At 40.3% G+C, this 15,828-nt stretch overlaps 1 pseudogene; it reads left to right on the top strand.

The window, feature by feature from the left end:
- Nucleotides 1–7,021: 7,021 nt before the first annotated feature.
- On the top strand, nt 7,022–7,141 carry LOC145407300 (5S ribosomal RNA; annotated as a pseudogene).
- The last annotated feature ends 8,687 nt before the right edge of the window (nt 7,142–15,828 follow it).

Raw genomic sequence — 15,828 nt, 5'->3', positions numbered from 1 at the left:
TGATATACCCCACCAAATATTGTTAGCCTACACTAAACCAAATTGATTATTTTTTTTCTTTTCAACAATTCTTCGTGTAATTCGTTGCGCTGCAGTCGACACACACACACACACACACGAAAGAGAGAGAGAGAGAGAGAGAGGCAGCTGACGATTCAGACGTATATCACTCAGCTCCGCGATGGGGATACCTAAGTTGTATCTACTTATGAGTCAACCTCGTTTAAGCTAATTTAAGTGATGATCCAACATAATAAGACAAGTAATAGGCAAAAAGTGCAGCCTAAATAAACAAACATCTATAATTCAGTGTTCAGGAGGGTGTTGAATTTCCTTACGTCAGCAGACAATACCAAGGACAGCAACCGGCAGAGTGATGCAACAACTGCAAGTACAGATTATCTTTTCTTTAGGATGGCTTCATATTTTGGAAAGGTAAGAAAACTGGATGAAGACTTCTACCCAGAACTAGCTGAAAAGGAAACTTGCGATAAGTTAGTTGAAAAAGTAAATAGACTAGACAGAACCTTTCAAATAGAAATGGATAAAACTAAGAATGACCTACGCAAACAGAAGGAGAAAATGAAGAATTAATGAAGGAAGTAAACAGAAAAGCAACAACAATAGCAGAGTTATCAGCTGAGGTAAATTCACTGAGAACGACGGCTAGTGATATGGGATGTACAGTTGTCAACCATGAGAGAATTATGGATGATTTCAGAAATGATAAGAAAATCAGGCAAGCAAGCAGTCTGAGATACCAAAGTAGTAATAATGAAGAGAAAATAACGCTGATATATGAAACGTGAGAAATTGCAATGATTTCAAGAGAGTATTTGACAGAGTACCACGCCAAAGACTTTTATGGAAGCTACCATCAAGTAGGAATACAAGGCAACCTGTACTGCTGGATGCAGGATTCTCTCAGAAAAAGGGTAATGAGAACAGTACTAAGGGGAAATTACTCATCAGGGGGGGAATTGAATAGCGGAGTTCCACAGGGCTCAGTGCTGACACCAGTTATGTTTTTAGTAGGCTATGCTTAAATGACACAGACAGCAACACTGGAAATGGAAGCTATCTAAATATGCTTGCTGATGATGCAAAAATACAAAGGAGAATTACTAACACAGATTCTTGCAGAGAGCTACAAGGACAAATAAATAAAACAAATCATTAATGGAGCAATAAATGGCAACTGGAATTCAATGTGGACAAGTGTCATGTAATTAAGTTTGATAAAAGTGAAGAAAGACCAGACTGGGATTATAAGTTAGGAATTCAACTCTGCACATATCAGAACACGAGAAGGACCTAGGAACGATTATCAATAACAGACTATCTCCGACTGACCACATAAGTGAGAAGAGACAGAACATGTATACATTGCTTGCTAATATGAGAATAGCATTCACATACATAAATGAAGACATGCTGAGAATAACATCATGCATCAGACCAACCCTCGAGTATGCATCCATTGTCTGAAATCCTCATCCCAAAAAACACATAGATAAGATTGAAAAATTACAAGGGGCCGCTACAAGATGGGTATCAAGTTTAACCGATCTAAACTACGAGAAAAGACTAGAAAAACTGAATCTACCAACACTACAGGAGAGAAGGAAAAGAGGGGACATGATTATGCTCTATAAATGCATTTCAGGGAAAGAGATAATATACATCAATGAGTATGTAAACAATGGGGAAGCATCAGCAAGAGAACGCTGCAAAAAAAACTGTAAAAAGAAAGGTGATACTGACTTAAGGAAATTCAGTTTCTCAAATAGTGCAACTGATCAGTGGAATGCACTACCGAATGAAATAGTGTGTGCCAAAACAATTCATAAATTTTATGATGTGTGTTATAAAAGTAGCTTAATACATGGGACAGTAGGCCTACTCCTGTTAATAAACACACACACACACACACACACACACACACACACACACACACACACACACACACACCACTCGCTGGTGCAGTGGTAACGCTCTCGCTTGCCAACTGGTGGACGGGAGTTCGCGCCTCGCTCAGGTTGCGAAAAGTTTCACTGACGAAGTGGGTGGTTACTGTCCCCCTTGAGCAAGGGGACGGGTGTGTGCGTGTGTGAAGGTCACAGCCTTGCCCTTAGATCGGACTATATGAGCTCTCAGCTCCCTTCCGGAAGGGTAAAAAGCTGACGATCACGACCATCAAGTGATCATGACCGACCCGGAATTACACACACACACACACACGCACACACATTCCCGAAGCAATGAATCTAAGTGCCAGACCTCCACTCACTGACCCCCCCCCCCCACCTAATTCTTGCGTCTCCTACTTCCTGAATCCGTCCCTCTCTCACCAAAAAACGATTAAAGGGTCATCTGTGGTTGAAAATCGTACTGAAGTTGAGCCTTAGAACTTAACCCCTCTGTGGCCGCTGGCATTGAATGACATTTAGCCAGTAAATGGCTGCCAGCGTCGTTTGAGCGTGGTCTTTAAAAAACGGCGAAAATTTCTGGGAAGTGAACGATCGTTCTTCAGACTGACTTACCCAAGACTCCCATACACCCCACACATCAGTACACCTCACACTTCCGTGATGAGTCGATGTCCGAGTTCTGCCTCTCTCCCAGCCCCTATCTCCACCCAGCGCCGCCCTCTCCGGCCCCGTAGGCCACTCAGCGCCACCCTCTCCGGCCCCGTAGGCCACTCAGCAGCCCCGAGATCAGGTTGGAGCTGTTTCCCCGGGGGGGGGGGGGGAGAGCGATGAGGACCGAATTGGGTTTGACCTGGAGGTGGGAAGTATGGTGCAGACTTTAGTGAGGAGAGGGTGATGAGTGGTATCACACTCCCTCTACCGAGGAGGATGACAGCGACATCTCCTCGGAGGGTGATGGGATGCCACCACCACCTTGCCATACAGCTCCACCACAAACGAAGAGGAAACGGACGGTAGTGAAGTGGCTCTTAACTGAGGGAGAGGAAGGGGAGGATGGGAATCCTGGAGTACAGGTGCACTCAGCCCGCATCGCCTCACCACATCATGCCATCGCATTCACAACCTCATTACCCCGCACAATATCTCACTCCACCTCACCAGTTCTTACCACTTCACGACCCACTTCACCCACCCCCCACCGCCCGTGCTACTCCTCCACACACCACCACCTCCAGGGCCACCTCACCACCCACCACTTTTATATCGTACGAAGTAAGAAATAGAAGTGTAAGACAGTGGTATTGTGTAAAGTAAATTATGTTTTGTAAGTGACTTTTGTACAAAGACAGTGTTTCCCAGACAATGACGTATCTCTGTTGACTTTTGACCTGCTAGGGGAGGGCAGAGAGGGGTAAAAGTTCGCCTGCACTGACTCCTGTCATCGCATCATGCACCTATCTATCTATCTATCTATAGCCCGACGCCCTAATCCCGCAAAGGGTGGCCGCAGACAAAACGCCTCCGAGTCACTCTGTCACCCACCATTTGACTCCCCTCCCCCCAACTCACCCCCCCTCCCTCATACACCTCTCAACTCCATCCCTCCACCTCATCCTCGGTCTACCCCTCCCTCTCCCTCCCTCCACCTCACCTACATACACCCTCTTAGTCAGTCTTTCATTCTCCATTCTCTCCACATGTCCAAACCACCTCAGTGTATTTCTCCTAATCTGTTCAACCACATCCACATCTACCCCACAACATTCCTTCACTTCTTCATTCGTCAACCTGAGGTGAGTAATTATTCAGCTCTGTATTTATTTCTCAAATACCAGCCCCCATCTATTTCCTTATGTTCTTATTACAGTCTTTTTGCCCTAGATAGAATGGTAATCATTGCAGGTTCTGTTTGTAATGTAAGTGAACAGGCATAGGGTATGGAAAATGCTGTCTTATATGCCAACCATGTGATATGCCGAATTTATCGTATTTTGACCGTGTGAAGTTAGCCCCAACAAACATCTAGCCCGTTCCACCCTACCCTGCCAGCCTTGCCAGCATCATTGCATGTTCCTGTATTGTTATCCACGTATTTGTTTCCTGATCATGACTCTGAACTACTCGCAATCATTGCAGAATCACGCAGAAAGCAATATAACTGTGCGTAGGACGTGAATATGATATCGCTCACACTTACCGTGCGATACTCCCAGTTTATCGTAATCTGACTGTGTAAAGTGTTGGGAAACATCCAGCTTTACCTTTTTTCCTTACCCAGGCAGAAAATATCATACTTTCCCACACTCACGACAGACAGACAGCAACATATATTGTGAAAATAAAGTAAAATGATAGAGGAAGGTGAACGTGTTTTTATGGGAAAAATACGATCTCCCCTGTCTGTATGCGTATTTATTTCCGCTTTGTCTCTCTATTCATAATAATTAGACTTATTCGTAGTTTTGAAACTGCATTACGATTCTACAGTATTTTTAGCCATGCACGTGGTGTGTGAGCGGCAAACTGCGACTCCACTCGCCTATTCCTATAGTCTGACAAATCTAAACATAGGGTTTGGGTGGAGTCACCCCCTCCCTACACTATTGCCATGTTTCCTAACCCTACGATGTATAACGCCTGTGGTTTGTGTAGTAGGAATGATACATAAACATAACTCATACTAATAATACTGTAATGAAAGTGCTGACATGTATCAAGGAAGAATAAAACTATTCTGCATACTATATTATACGATAATAGAGAAACGTGGCATACAAATTTGGCAGTGTTGCTCTAAAAATATTCTAATTATTATTTACTTCCCCAACACTTCTAACATTGCTAATTAATTTAGCAAGTATAATTGCAAGAAAATTTGAAGGGATAAAAGTGGGAAGAGGCGATCCTTTCATAATTAAAATAAATATATCAAACAGCTCTGGGGTGGCAGCACTCACGCGACACGTGTTTGTGTGTATGCTATGGGAGGTCACCAACCGCCTACAGGATTTAGGCCTATTGGGGAAATCTCTATAAAAAAAAAAAACGCGCCGTGACTTTTACCTCAAGGGTGGTGCGGAAATAAAGTCAAAATTATAATCCATACATAAAAATGGAAGTAAAAAACCATGGATGACACAACAAAATCTAGCGAGAGAGAGAGAGAGAGAGAGAGAGAGAGAGAGAAATAATAATAATAATAATAATAATAATAAAACTTTATTTCCACTAAACAGTGGGTATTCTTATACATTATACAGTAGTACAGCATACAGTATGAAAGTTCTATACACAATATAATACAAGTTGATACATATGGTGGAGAATGGTGACAGAGAGGTAAATGGTTTAAAAGGTGTGGGGACACTTATGTTAAAAATAGATCAATTAAGGGATTTAGGAACGAAGGCAGTGGGAAGGATTAAGACAGATGGGATTGTAAGATTAGGGAGTTTGAGCAATAGGGTAGAATGTATGCTCTCAATAAAAGTATAGCAATTATCAACAGCTAATTATTATACAGGTGTTGATGGTGGGGGTCTATATTTATAGGAGGTGTTGGTGGTGGAGGTATAGCGGGTGTTGTTGATGGGGGTGTTGTTGGGGGTAGGGGTATAGGGGGTGTTGGTGGCAGGGCTATAGGGGGTATTAGAAAAACGGAGATCACAAGAGGGAAACAGTGTCAAGGTCATCGCTGATGGAGAAGTCAGCTCGGAAACGTGGCAACAGTGCAGGGAGGGGGTGACTCCACCAAAACCCTACGTTTAGATTTGTCAGACTATAATCGAATCTGACCAGGTGCTAATCCACCCAACCCTCCACTTTCATCCCCCGTGGGAGAGCCTAGCCTTATGGGACGGACATTTATTTTTCATTTAGGACTGAAAATTCAACCTTTTCAGTCCTTTTTCCAAGCATGGCCACATCGATAACATAAAAAATAACTCGACACTACCGTAAACATATTTTATATCAAAAAGGTGAAAAATAATTTTTTTTCGAGCTAATCCTAACATATCATGTACTGAAATCAATCGATATCATCATATCTAATATATGCACAGTATTTTAGCACCATTCCCATTGTTCTGGGGGATAAAGAAAAATCATAACATCACTTGCGATGTTGCAGCACGGCAGCACCTTGTGGCGGCTGGTATTGGTTGCTGATATTTCTACAACTTTTGCACTCCATTGCAAGCCACAGAATGGGTCTAGGAAGCTGGGATTTGCACTGTTAGGTGAGTCTGAACTTCTTATAAATGGCAAAAAAAAAAAAAATCAATTTTCGAAACTTTAGAAAATGGCCCCAGCGTCGGCCAGGGGCACAATTAGAATTATGGACCCAGAGCCACGGAAGGGTTAAATCCTAGATTATGGACCCACGGCCACGGAGGGCTTAAATTCTAGATTGTCCGTTAGGTGCGAATACATAGCGATTTATTGTGATTCTTTTCTCTGGCCTGTCACTTTTTAGGAACTAAAAAGAGGGTCCCTATGGTCCGTCTATTTTATGAAGAGCGTTTGGGCGTTGTCCCTCTTGGGAATTTCCTAGGCCACCTCTCTGCCAAACGTGTACACCTCTGTCTCATGTCAGCAATTTATTACTTCTACAATTTATTACTTCTAAAAGAAGTTTATTTACATTATATATATATATATATATATATATACATACAATATATATTTAATTCTTTAATAAGGCTATATAGTGTTATAAATGCCTCTTTTCTTTCTTTTAATAACAATTACTTTTTATAAATACCACAACACTTGGCAACGTTGTTTTTCAACGTTGCCACGCTTGTAAGTGTAGAGTGACCGTGTTAATCCAGGTTATTTCCACTCTGGCCACCACCTGAGATGGATGCTCTTACTCCTGCTACTTGCTCTCGTGTGCTCCACAGTAGAAAAAAAGAACTTATTTACCATGTAAATAAGTATTTTTAGAAGAGAAGGCAAACAGAGGACCTATAATTGTTCCCTCAAAAGCTGTTGATTTGGCCTCCTGAGGAAAACCTCTATAAAAAAAAACACGCCTTGACTTTTACCTCAAAGGTGGTGTGGACAAAAAGTCGAAATTATAGAGAGCAAATAAAACATACCATATTGAGTACACCACTTTCCGTCCGATCAGCGAAGTTAAGCAACGTTGGGTCTGGTTAGTACTTGGATGGGTGACCGCCTGGGAACACCAGATGCTGTTGGCATCCCTACGTGTCAAGTGGGGTTGGTGGAGGATTAGTGCCCCTCCCTGTAAAACAATTAACTCTAAGCCCTTGGCCACCCCGTTTGGGATACATGGTGTCTGGCAATGAATGAATGAAATAAAACATCATACTTTATGGAAAGTATCACATTCATAAGAAAAACATAATGTTGACAGACAGACAGTAACAGAGAGAGAGAGAGAGAGAATGGAGGGAAAGGGAATGGAGATAAGGTGGATAGGCAGACAGCAAGGGAGGAAGGTTGGAGAGGCCGGAGATAATGGAGAAACGGCAAGACGGAGGGAGGGAGGGAGGGAATGTGGTGGAAATTGAATAGGAGCGCAACAAGACAGTCAGGAGGCTTTTCCTCAACCTCAAAGGTGGTGTGGATAATAAATCGAAATTATAAACCACAAATAAACCTCAAACTTTAAGGAGAAAATCACAGTCATAATAAAAAAAACGTTAGAGAGAGAGAGAGAGAGAGAGAGAGAGAGAGAGAGAGAGAGAAAGAGAGACACACACAGACAGAGACAGACAGACAGACAGAAACAGAGAGTAGGGGGGAAAGGTCATGGAGAAAGGGAATGAATAAGAGTGCAACAAGACAGACAGACAGTCAGTCTGGAGGCTTTTCCTCAAATTCTAAAAAGTCATAAAAGTGTATAGACTTTTTATAGAAACAAGTCTATAAAAAATGCAATTTCTATATGCAGAGAGAGAGAGAGAGAGAGAGGAGAGAGTGGTGTGTTGAGAGGGATAGTTGTCATTAGCGCCTTGTTTCTAATCCAATTAAGTTGCCCAGTACAAAGTATGGCAACACTGTGGGACGGGGACTCCCCAAGAGGGACAAAGCCCAAACAGACTGTAGTCCCCTCACCCCTCATGCAGTATGGTGTGGTGAGGATCTGTCCTTTCTCCCTTTTGGGGCTAAGTTGCGAATGAATGTGTTTGAGTGGATGAGTAAACTGGGAGTGTGTCGTCCTGTCTCGGCTACCTCCCTTTCCTTGGGGGAAGCAGCCTAGGTATATAGATAGACTCTCTTTTCTAGATATCTGTCAGATTTTGTATCTATATTTTCCTAAGTATTATTTAAAATCATCTTTGAAATATCTGTCCACGAATTCGCCTCTCTTTGAATATCTATTGATGCGCAATATCTTTATCAAGGAGTTTCTGGTGTTCGTGAGGAAAACGCCTCTATCGAACGTTCAGAATGACTTGAATTCTATTACGACTGGAAACAGCCATGCATGTAAGCGAATTACACGTTTTAATATGGTATCATATGATTAAATCGTGTCTAGGCGTTCTCTTTGGTATATACAAAAACGTCCCATATCTACATCCTTCAACAAACCACTGGAGAACGAGGCACTCCAGTACAATAACTTTTAAATATGGGTAGGGGACTGTCCCTTTAGCCCGTATAAAAGGTTTTAATACAGGTTTTCCAGTGTGTCAAAACAGATATATTTTTAAAAATCTACTGCAAAGAGGTCATTAGGGTGAAAGCACACACACACACACACACACACGATAGCATATGACATAGTAAACAGCAATGACAATTACAAAAAGAGCCTAAACTATAAAAACGGAAATTATCAAGACCTAAAGAAGTATTTCTTAGAAGTTGATTGGGAAAATGAGCTTAGAAGACAAGATTTAAATGCTGTATATAAAAAATTCTGTGAATTTTATGAAATAGGAGTCCAGAAGTACATCCCACAGCACAAAGAAGCAGATAAGAAAATACAGAAATGGTTCAATACAGAATGTAAAAAATCAAAAGAAAGAACAGATTTGTTGTGGAATAGATACAGAAGACACAATAGTGAAAGGGCGTATAATAATTACAAACTGGCAAGAAACGATTATACAAGAATAAGGAGGGAAGCCCAAAAACAGTTTGAGGAGGATATAATAAATAAAAGTAGCGATCAACCAAAGCTATTTTACAGCTATATCAGAAGCAAAACCAAAGTAAAAGATATAATACAATCCATTATGGACGAGGGAATCACTTATACACAAGAGAAAGATATTTGTGAAGCACTAAATAAGTATTTCCAATTAGTTTTTACAGAAGAAAAAAAATTTGAGAGGGACTATGTGGAACATGCATGTCCACACATACTACCAGATATACAAATAGCAGAAAAAGTAATACAGGAGGAGTTAAGTAGATTAGACAGAGGAAAAGCAAGTGGTCTTGATGAAATTTCATGTTGAGTATTACGAGAATGTGCAAAAGAGTTAAGTAAACCATTATTTTTAATTTTCAAGAAATCCTTGAGTCAAGGGAAACTACCTGATATTTGGAAAAAAGCAAATATTGTCCCCTCATTCAAGAAAGGAAATAGACAAAATCCACTCAACTACCGACCAGTATCACTGACCAGTGTTGTAAGCAAGGTATTAGAAAAGCTTATAAGAAAAGCTTGGGTAAATCATCTAGAAGAACACAGTATGATAACAGAAAGACAGTATGGTTTCAGAAAAGGAAAATCATGTGTTACTTATCTGTTGAGCTACTATGACAGAGTAACAAACACAATACAGGAAAGGGAAGGATGGGTGGACAGTATCTATTTAGATTTCAAGAAAGCTTTTGACACAGTACCACACCAAAGACTTTTATGGAAACTGTACCATCAAGGAGGAATTCGAGGCAAACTGTTTTGTTGGATGCAAGACTTTCTCATAAAAAGAGAAATGAGAACAGCACTAAGAGGAAACTACTCATCATGGAAAGAAATGACTAGTGGAGTACCACTGGGTTCAGTGCTGGCACCAATCATGTTTTTAGTGTATATAAATGATATAAACAGTAACACTGGAAATGAGAGCTATCTGAATATGTTTGCAGATGATGCAAAAATACAAAGGAGAATTACTAACACAGACTCTTGTAAAGAGCTACAAGAAGAATTAAATAAACTTCACGAATGGAGTAGGACATGGCAAATGGACTTCAATGTGGACAAGTGCCATGTAATCAAGTTTGGTAAAAGTGGAAAAAGACCTGATTGGGATTATAAGTTAGGAAATAAAACCCTATACACATCAGAAAGAGAGGAAGACCTAGGTGTGATTATCAATAACAGACTATCTCCGGCTGACCACATCAGCGAGAAGGTAAGGAGCATGTATACACTGCTTGGAAATATGAGAATAGCATTCACATACATAAATGAAGACATGCTAAGAAGGATAATAACATCATTCATTAGACCAACCCTGGAATATGCATCAGTAGTCTGGAGTCCTCATCTCAAAAAGCACATAGACAAGATTGAAAAAGTTCAAAGAGGCCGCTACAAGATGGATACCAAGCTTAAGGGACCTAAGCTACGAAGAAAGACAAAATAAACTGAATCAACCAACACTACAGGAGAGAAGGAAAAGAGGTGACATGATAATGCTATATAAGTGCATATCAGGGAAGGAGAAAATAGATATAAATGATTACTTAACATATGGGGAAGCATCAGCAAGAGGACACTGCAAAAAACTGCATAAGGAGAAAGGTGATTAAGACGTAAGGAAATTCAGTTTCCCAAACAGAGCAATTGATCAATGGAATGCACTACCGAATGAAATAGTGTGTGCCAAAACAATTCACAAATTTAAAGATATGTACGATAAATATGGTTTAAGACACGGGACAGTACGAGCTTGACTCATTCCTGTAAAGATACAATTAAGTAAGAACAATTAGGTAAGAACACACAAGGAGTCAAGGAGAGCAGACGTGCGCTCCATACCGAGCCAGCACGGCCAGTGGCATTACCTAAAGTGGTATCTTTATATGAGTCAAGCTCTGTACCAGGTTAGACTAAATGATTTTTTATTATTAAAAAAAATAAGAGGTTTAAACAAGACTTGTTCAAACAGAAAAGAGAACCGAGTGGCAAAAGAATGCACTCAATCAGCTGAGGTTTGTTTAGACTACAACTGCCCCAGGGAATGTACAGTAAGTACTGGTACTCTGTGCTTTTAGTATTGCAAAATGGACACATACTTTAGTAAAGCAAATTTGGAAAAGAAAAGGGATAAAGGTAGAAAGCAAGATGATGATTTCTACCAAGAACTGGTCGAAGTAGGAGATTCACAATAGACTGGTTGAACGTTTACACAAACTAGAAATGGCTTTCAAAAATGAAATTGATGAAATAAAGGAGCAGATGCACTTGCAAAAGGAAGAAATAGAAAAACTAGGAAGGGAGGCCAACAAGAAAGACACAACCATCAGTGAACTAACAATGGAATTGAGTACACTTAGGAAGAAAATGAGTGAAATGGCAAGTACAGTAGTCAATCACGAGAGTATTATGGAAGAGTTCAAAAATGATACAGAGACAATTAGGCAAGTAAGCAGTCTGATAGACCAGAGCAGTGATATTGAGAAGATAACACAGGTGAATGAAGCTGTGCAAAGCTACAAAAATGAAGTGGAAACCACATATGCTGAAATGGTGAAAGTAAAGAAAGAATTAGAAATAAGGGTAGACGAAAAAAGCATTAAAAAGGAAGTGAAAAGAATAATCCAAAACAACCCAAAGTTAGTCAGAGATCCAGTAGATATCAACAAATCTATAGTAATCACTGGTATAGAAGTGGAAGAAGTAAAAAAACAAGATCACAAGAGACAAAAAGGAGATGGCAAATATAATGAGCTTACTGAAAGAAGTATCAGAGGAAATCTGTAGTAAAGATATAGAGGAACACAAAAGGTTAGGGAAATACGAGAAAAGCAAGACAAGACCTTTAAAGGTAACTTTCCAGAGTGTAAACACTGTGGAGGAGATACTAAAAAATGCAAAGAATCTTATGGAAAAAGAGGAGTTCAAAAATGTATGGATAAAAAGATGCCTAACACAAGAGGAACTGAAATTACTGAAAGAGAAGAGAGAGGAAGCAAAAACAAAAAATGAGGGAAGATCAGAAGAGGAGAAGAACACATTTTTTTTTTTACAAAGTAATAGGATTGCAGGTACGAAAGTGGTACACAAACAGGAGGGAATAAGAAGGAGGAAGGTAGTAGAACCATGTCATGACAAGTATATAAACAAGATGATAAAATTGATGTACTCAAATGTGGATGGAATGGTATCTAAATTACTAGAGATGAATGATTAAGTCAGAGAAAATGAACGACATATAATATGCCTAACTGAAACAAAATTAACACCAAGGATATCCAATGACATACTAAACTTAGAGGAATACAATATATGGAGAAGAGACAGAAATTTAAAAAAAAAAAAAAAGAGGAGGAATTATAATATTAACTAAGAAAAATCTAAAAGTCGTTGAAATAAAACTAGATATACCATCACAAGTAGAAATGATTGCAGTAGAGATCAACACATCTGAAGGGAAAGTAATTGTAGCCAATTTGTACATGCCAACCAGATCAATCACATGGGAAAGTGACGAATATGAGGACCTGGCAGAGAGTACAATTCAGAGTTTAACCCGCCAGCGTCCCGGGGACGTACTTCCACGTCCTCACGTTTTGTCACAGCTAATCCCGGGGACATACTTCAACGTCCTGCAATTGCAAGGTTCATAATTTCCACAATTTTCAAAATTCGCGCGAGATTTTCGTTTCGCCCGGGTACCCAAGCCTCCCCTACCTGCCGCTGGGCGGGCAGCGTCCTAGACCCCGCGTGACCCGCGCTCGCCCTTGTCTCGGTCACTCACCTGCTAGCAGTGACCCAGGTCAGACATGGCGCGGAAAGGTCTCTCAGACGAGGAAATCGCATCCGTCCTGGAAGCCTTCACTGGAGACAGTGATTCTCCACTCGATGATGATGTGGTGGATCGCGATTACGTCCAGCCAGAGGAAGAAATAAGTAGCAGTGATGAGGAGGTCCCTTTGCCCCGAAAAACGCGGTATGTGACATACCGTAAGGCAAGGGAAGGCCAGCCTGCTCCCCAACCACGTGCAAAGCTATCTCTCCATCCTGAATCGGATAAGGACGAGGATGAGGACAATGAGGATGACGGAGGCCTAGGACGTGATATCGCCACGTGGTTGAGAAAAGAGAAAATATTACCACGAGGATCAGAAGGTGGGGCGAGACGACACATAAGGTATGGTGAAAGTACTTTGTCTGGGGAAGTGGCAAGTGGTGTGGTGGGATTGCTGGGAGAAAGGGAAAGTGTTGTGGCGGCAGCGCGGGGTGAAACTGAGAGTGGTGTGGGGGTAGTGCGGGGTGAAGGGGCAAGTGGTGTGAGTGAGGCAGCACGAGCATGTGGTGCTCGTAGGCCTAGGGGAGAGGAGGTTGAGTCACTCCCCAGCACTTCTTTCGCCCCTGAATATTCCCAAACTTCTTCCCCATAGCCCCAGGATGTGGGGAAAGGAAAGAAAGGGAAGGGAAAGGGTAAAGGAAAAGGGAGAGGGAAGAGAAGTGCGAGTGATGAGAGGCGCCGCTTTCCACCTCCCCAACCTTCCCCACCACCCTCACCTCCCCACCCTGACGAAGGGGACGATGGTGATGTGGTTGGTGTAAGTGGAAAGAATTGTTATCAAAACTACACCCACTGTGTAAATCTGGTCAGTAAATATGTGATAGCAAGGAAATAAAGTGGAAACGGGTGTAATGTTAGCATGAATAAAACGTATAAGTTGAACATTACTGTAAGTTGTCATAATTGATGTCACGAGTACACCCACATTCTGGTCAGTAAGTATGTGATAGGAATTATATACAGTGGAAGATGTTGTAATGTTAGTAGTAAGGTATTTTATAAGTTGATTACTAGTGTAAGATGAAACAAATGATATCGCGATAACACTCCCTGTGTAAGTACGCGTAAATATGACGCTCAGTTCCATCGTAAGTTCAGAAATGATGTGATATCAATTATATCAAGTGTTTACATGTGCAGTGTTAGTGGAGAATTATTATATAAGTACAAAAATAGGTTGTAAGTTGAAATAGTTGTCATAGCGACTTCACCGTGTGTGTTATTATGCGCTATTATTATGCTATATATTTACGTAAGGCCTGAAATAATCTCAAAACAGTTCTATAAAGTTGAAAAGTGTATAATAATATTAGAAAAGTATTATGTAAGTAGAAAAAGCACAATACGAGTTGAAACAACAGTCACAGCGAGTTCACTCACTACGTAAATAAGCGCTAACATTACGCTAAATGTTATCAAAAGGCCTGTGAATATGTAAAAACAGTTCAATAAAATGTAAAATGGTATAATGTTGTTGTAGAAGTATTATGTAAGTAAAAAAAATTATATGTATCATGATTTTAGAATGTTGGCGATTCATCGTGACCAAGTTGGCCGATTTTGCTCGTTTCGCACGATGGTACAATGCTTATTTCTGCTCTATTTTTGTATAAAATCCAATATACTCTTTTATCACATGTTTTTATGCTTGTAATAAATTCATTTCTACTTACTTTCATTGGTTTCCCAGACTTATAATACCATAGAAAACGTTTGAGGCTCAGACCGCCTAGGGAGAACACGGGGCCAGGTGGGACCAAGGCATACCTGGTTAAGCTAATTAGGGACCCCGGGGACCAATTTCTTTGCCACCGACCATTGTTTCTGACCAAAAGCAAAAGTTTAAGCAAAAAAAAAAAGGTCGAAAAATGGTCGGGATTGGGGGGTACCAGTGGTCGAAAAGTGGTCGGGACGGGGCGGGTTAAGATCATTACTACAGAAAATGGAAGAGAAATCGGAAAGAATTATACTAACTGGAGTTTTTAATACAAATATAAATTGGAATACTCTAGATATAACTAGCCAAGAAAGCTGTTGGGACCAAAAGCTCCTGGATCTCGTGCAAGAGTTTTTCCTAACGCAACATGTGAAGGAAACCACCAGAAAAAGAGGACTCGATGTACCTTGAATGTTAGATCTAATATTTACTAAGCAAGAAAATGATATTGACAGTTTAATATATCACTCTCCACTCGGTAAAAGCGATCATGCAGTACTAAATTACAACTTCAGGACAGCATATGACATAGTTAACAGCAATGAAAGTTACAAAAAGAGCCTAAACTATAAAAAGGGATATTATCAAGACCTAAAGAAGTATTTCTTAGAAGTTGATTGGGAAAATGAGCTTAGAGGACAAGATTTAAATGCTGTATATAAAAAATTCTGTGAATTCCATGAAATAGGAGTCCAGATGTACATCACACAGCACAAAGAAGCAGATAAGAAAATACAGAAATGGTTCAATACAGAATGTAAAAAATCAAAAGAAAAAAGAGATTTGTTGTGGAATAGATACAGAAGACACAATAGTGAAAGGGCATATAATAATTACAAACAGGCAAGAAACGATTATACAAGAATAAGGAGGGAAGCCCAAAAACAGTTTGAGGAGGATATAATAAATAAAAGTAGTGATCAACCAAAGCCATTTTACAGCTACATCAGAAGCAAAACCAAAGTAAAAGATATAATACAATCCATTACAGACGAGGGAATCACCTATACACAAGAGAAAGATATTTGTGAAGTGCTAAATAAGAATTTCAAATTAGTTTTTACAAAAGAAAAAAATTTTGAGAGGGACTATGTGGAACATGCATGTCCACACATACTACCAGATATACAAATAGCAGAAAAAGTAATACAGGAGGAGTTAAGTGAATTAGACAGAGGAAAAGCAAGTGGTCCTGATGAAATTTCAT

The sequence above is a fragment of the Coenobita brevimanus genome, chromosome 72 (assembly GCF_032717465.1).
Source record: "Coenobita brevimanus isolate Jiangsu-jjx chromosome 72, ASM3271746v2, whole genome shotgun sequence".
In the NCBI taxonomy this organism is placed as follows: Eukaryota; Metazoa; Arthropoda; class Malacostraca; order Decapoda; family Coenobitidae; genus Coenobita; species Coenobita brevimanus.
This window is presented reverse-complemented; position numbering and strand designations above follow the sequence as displayed.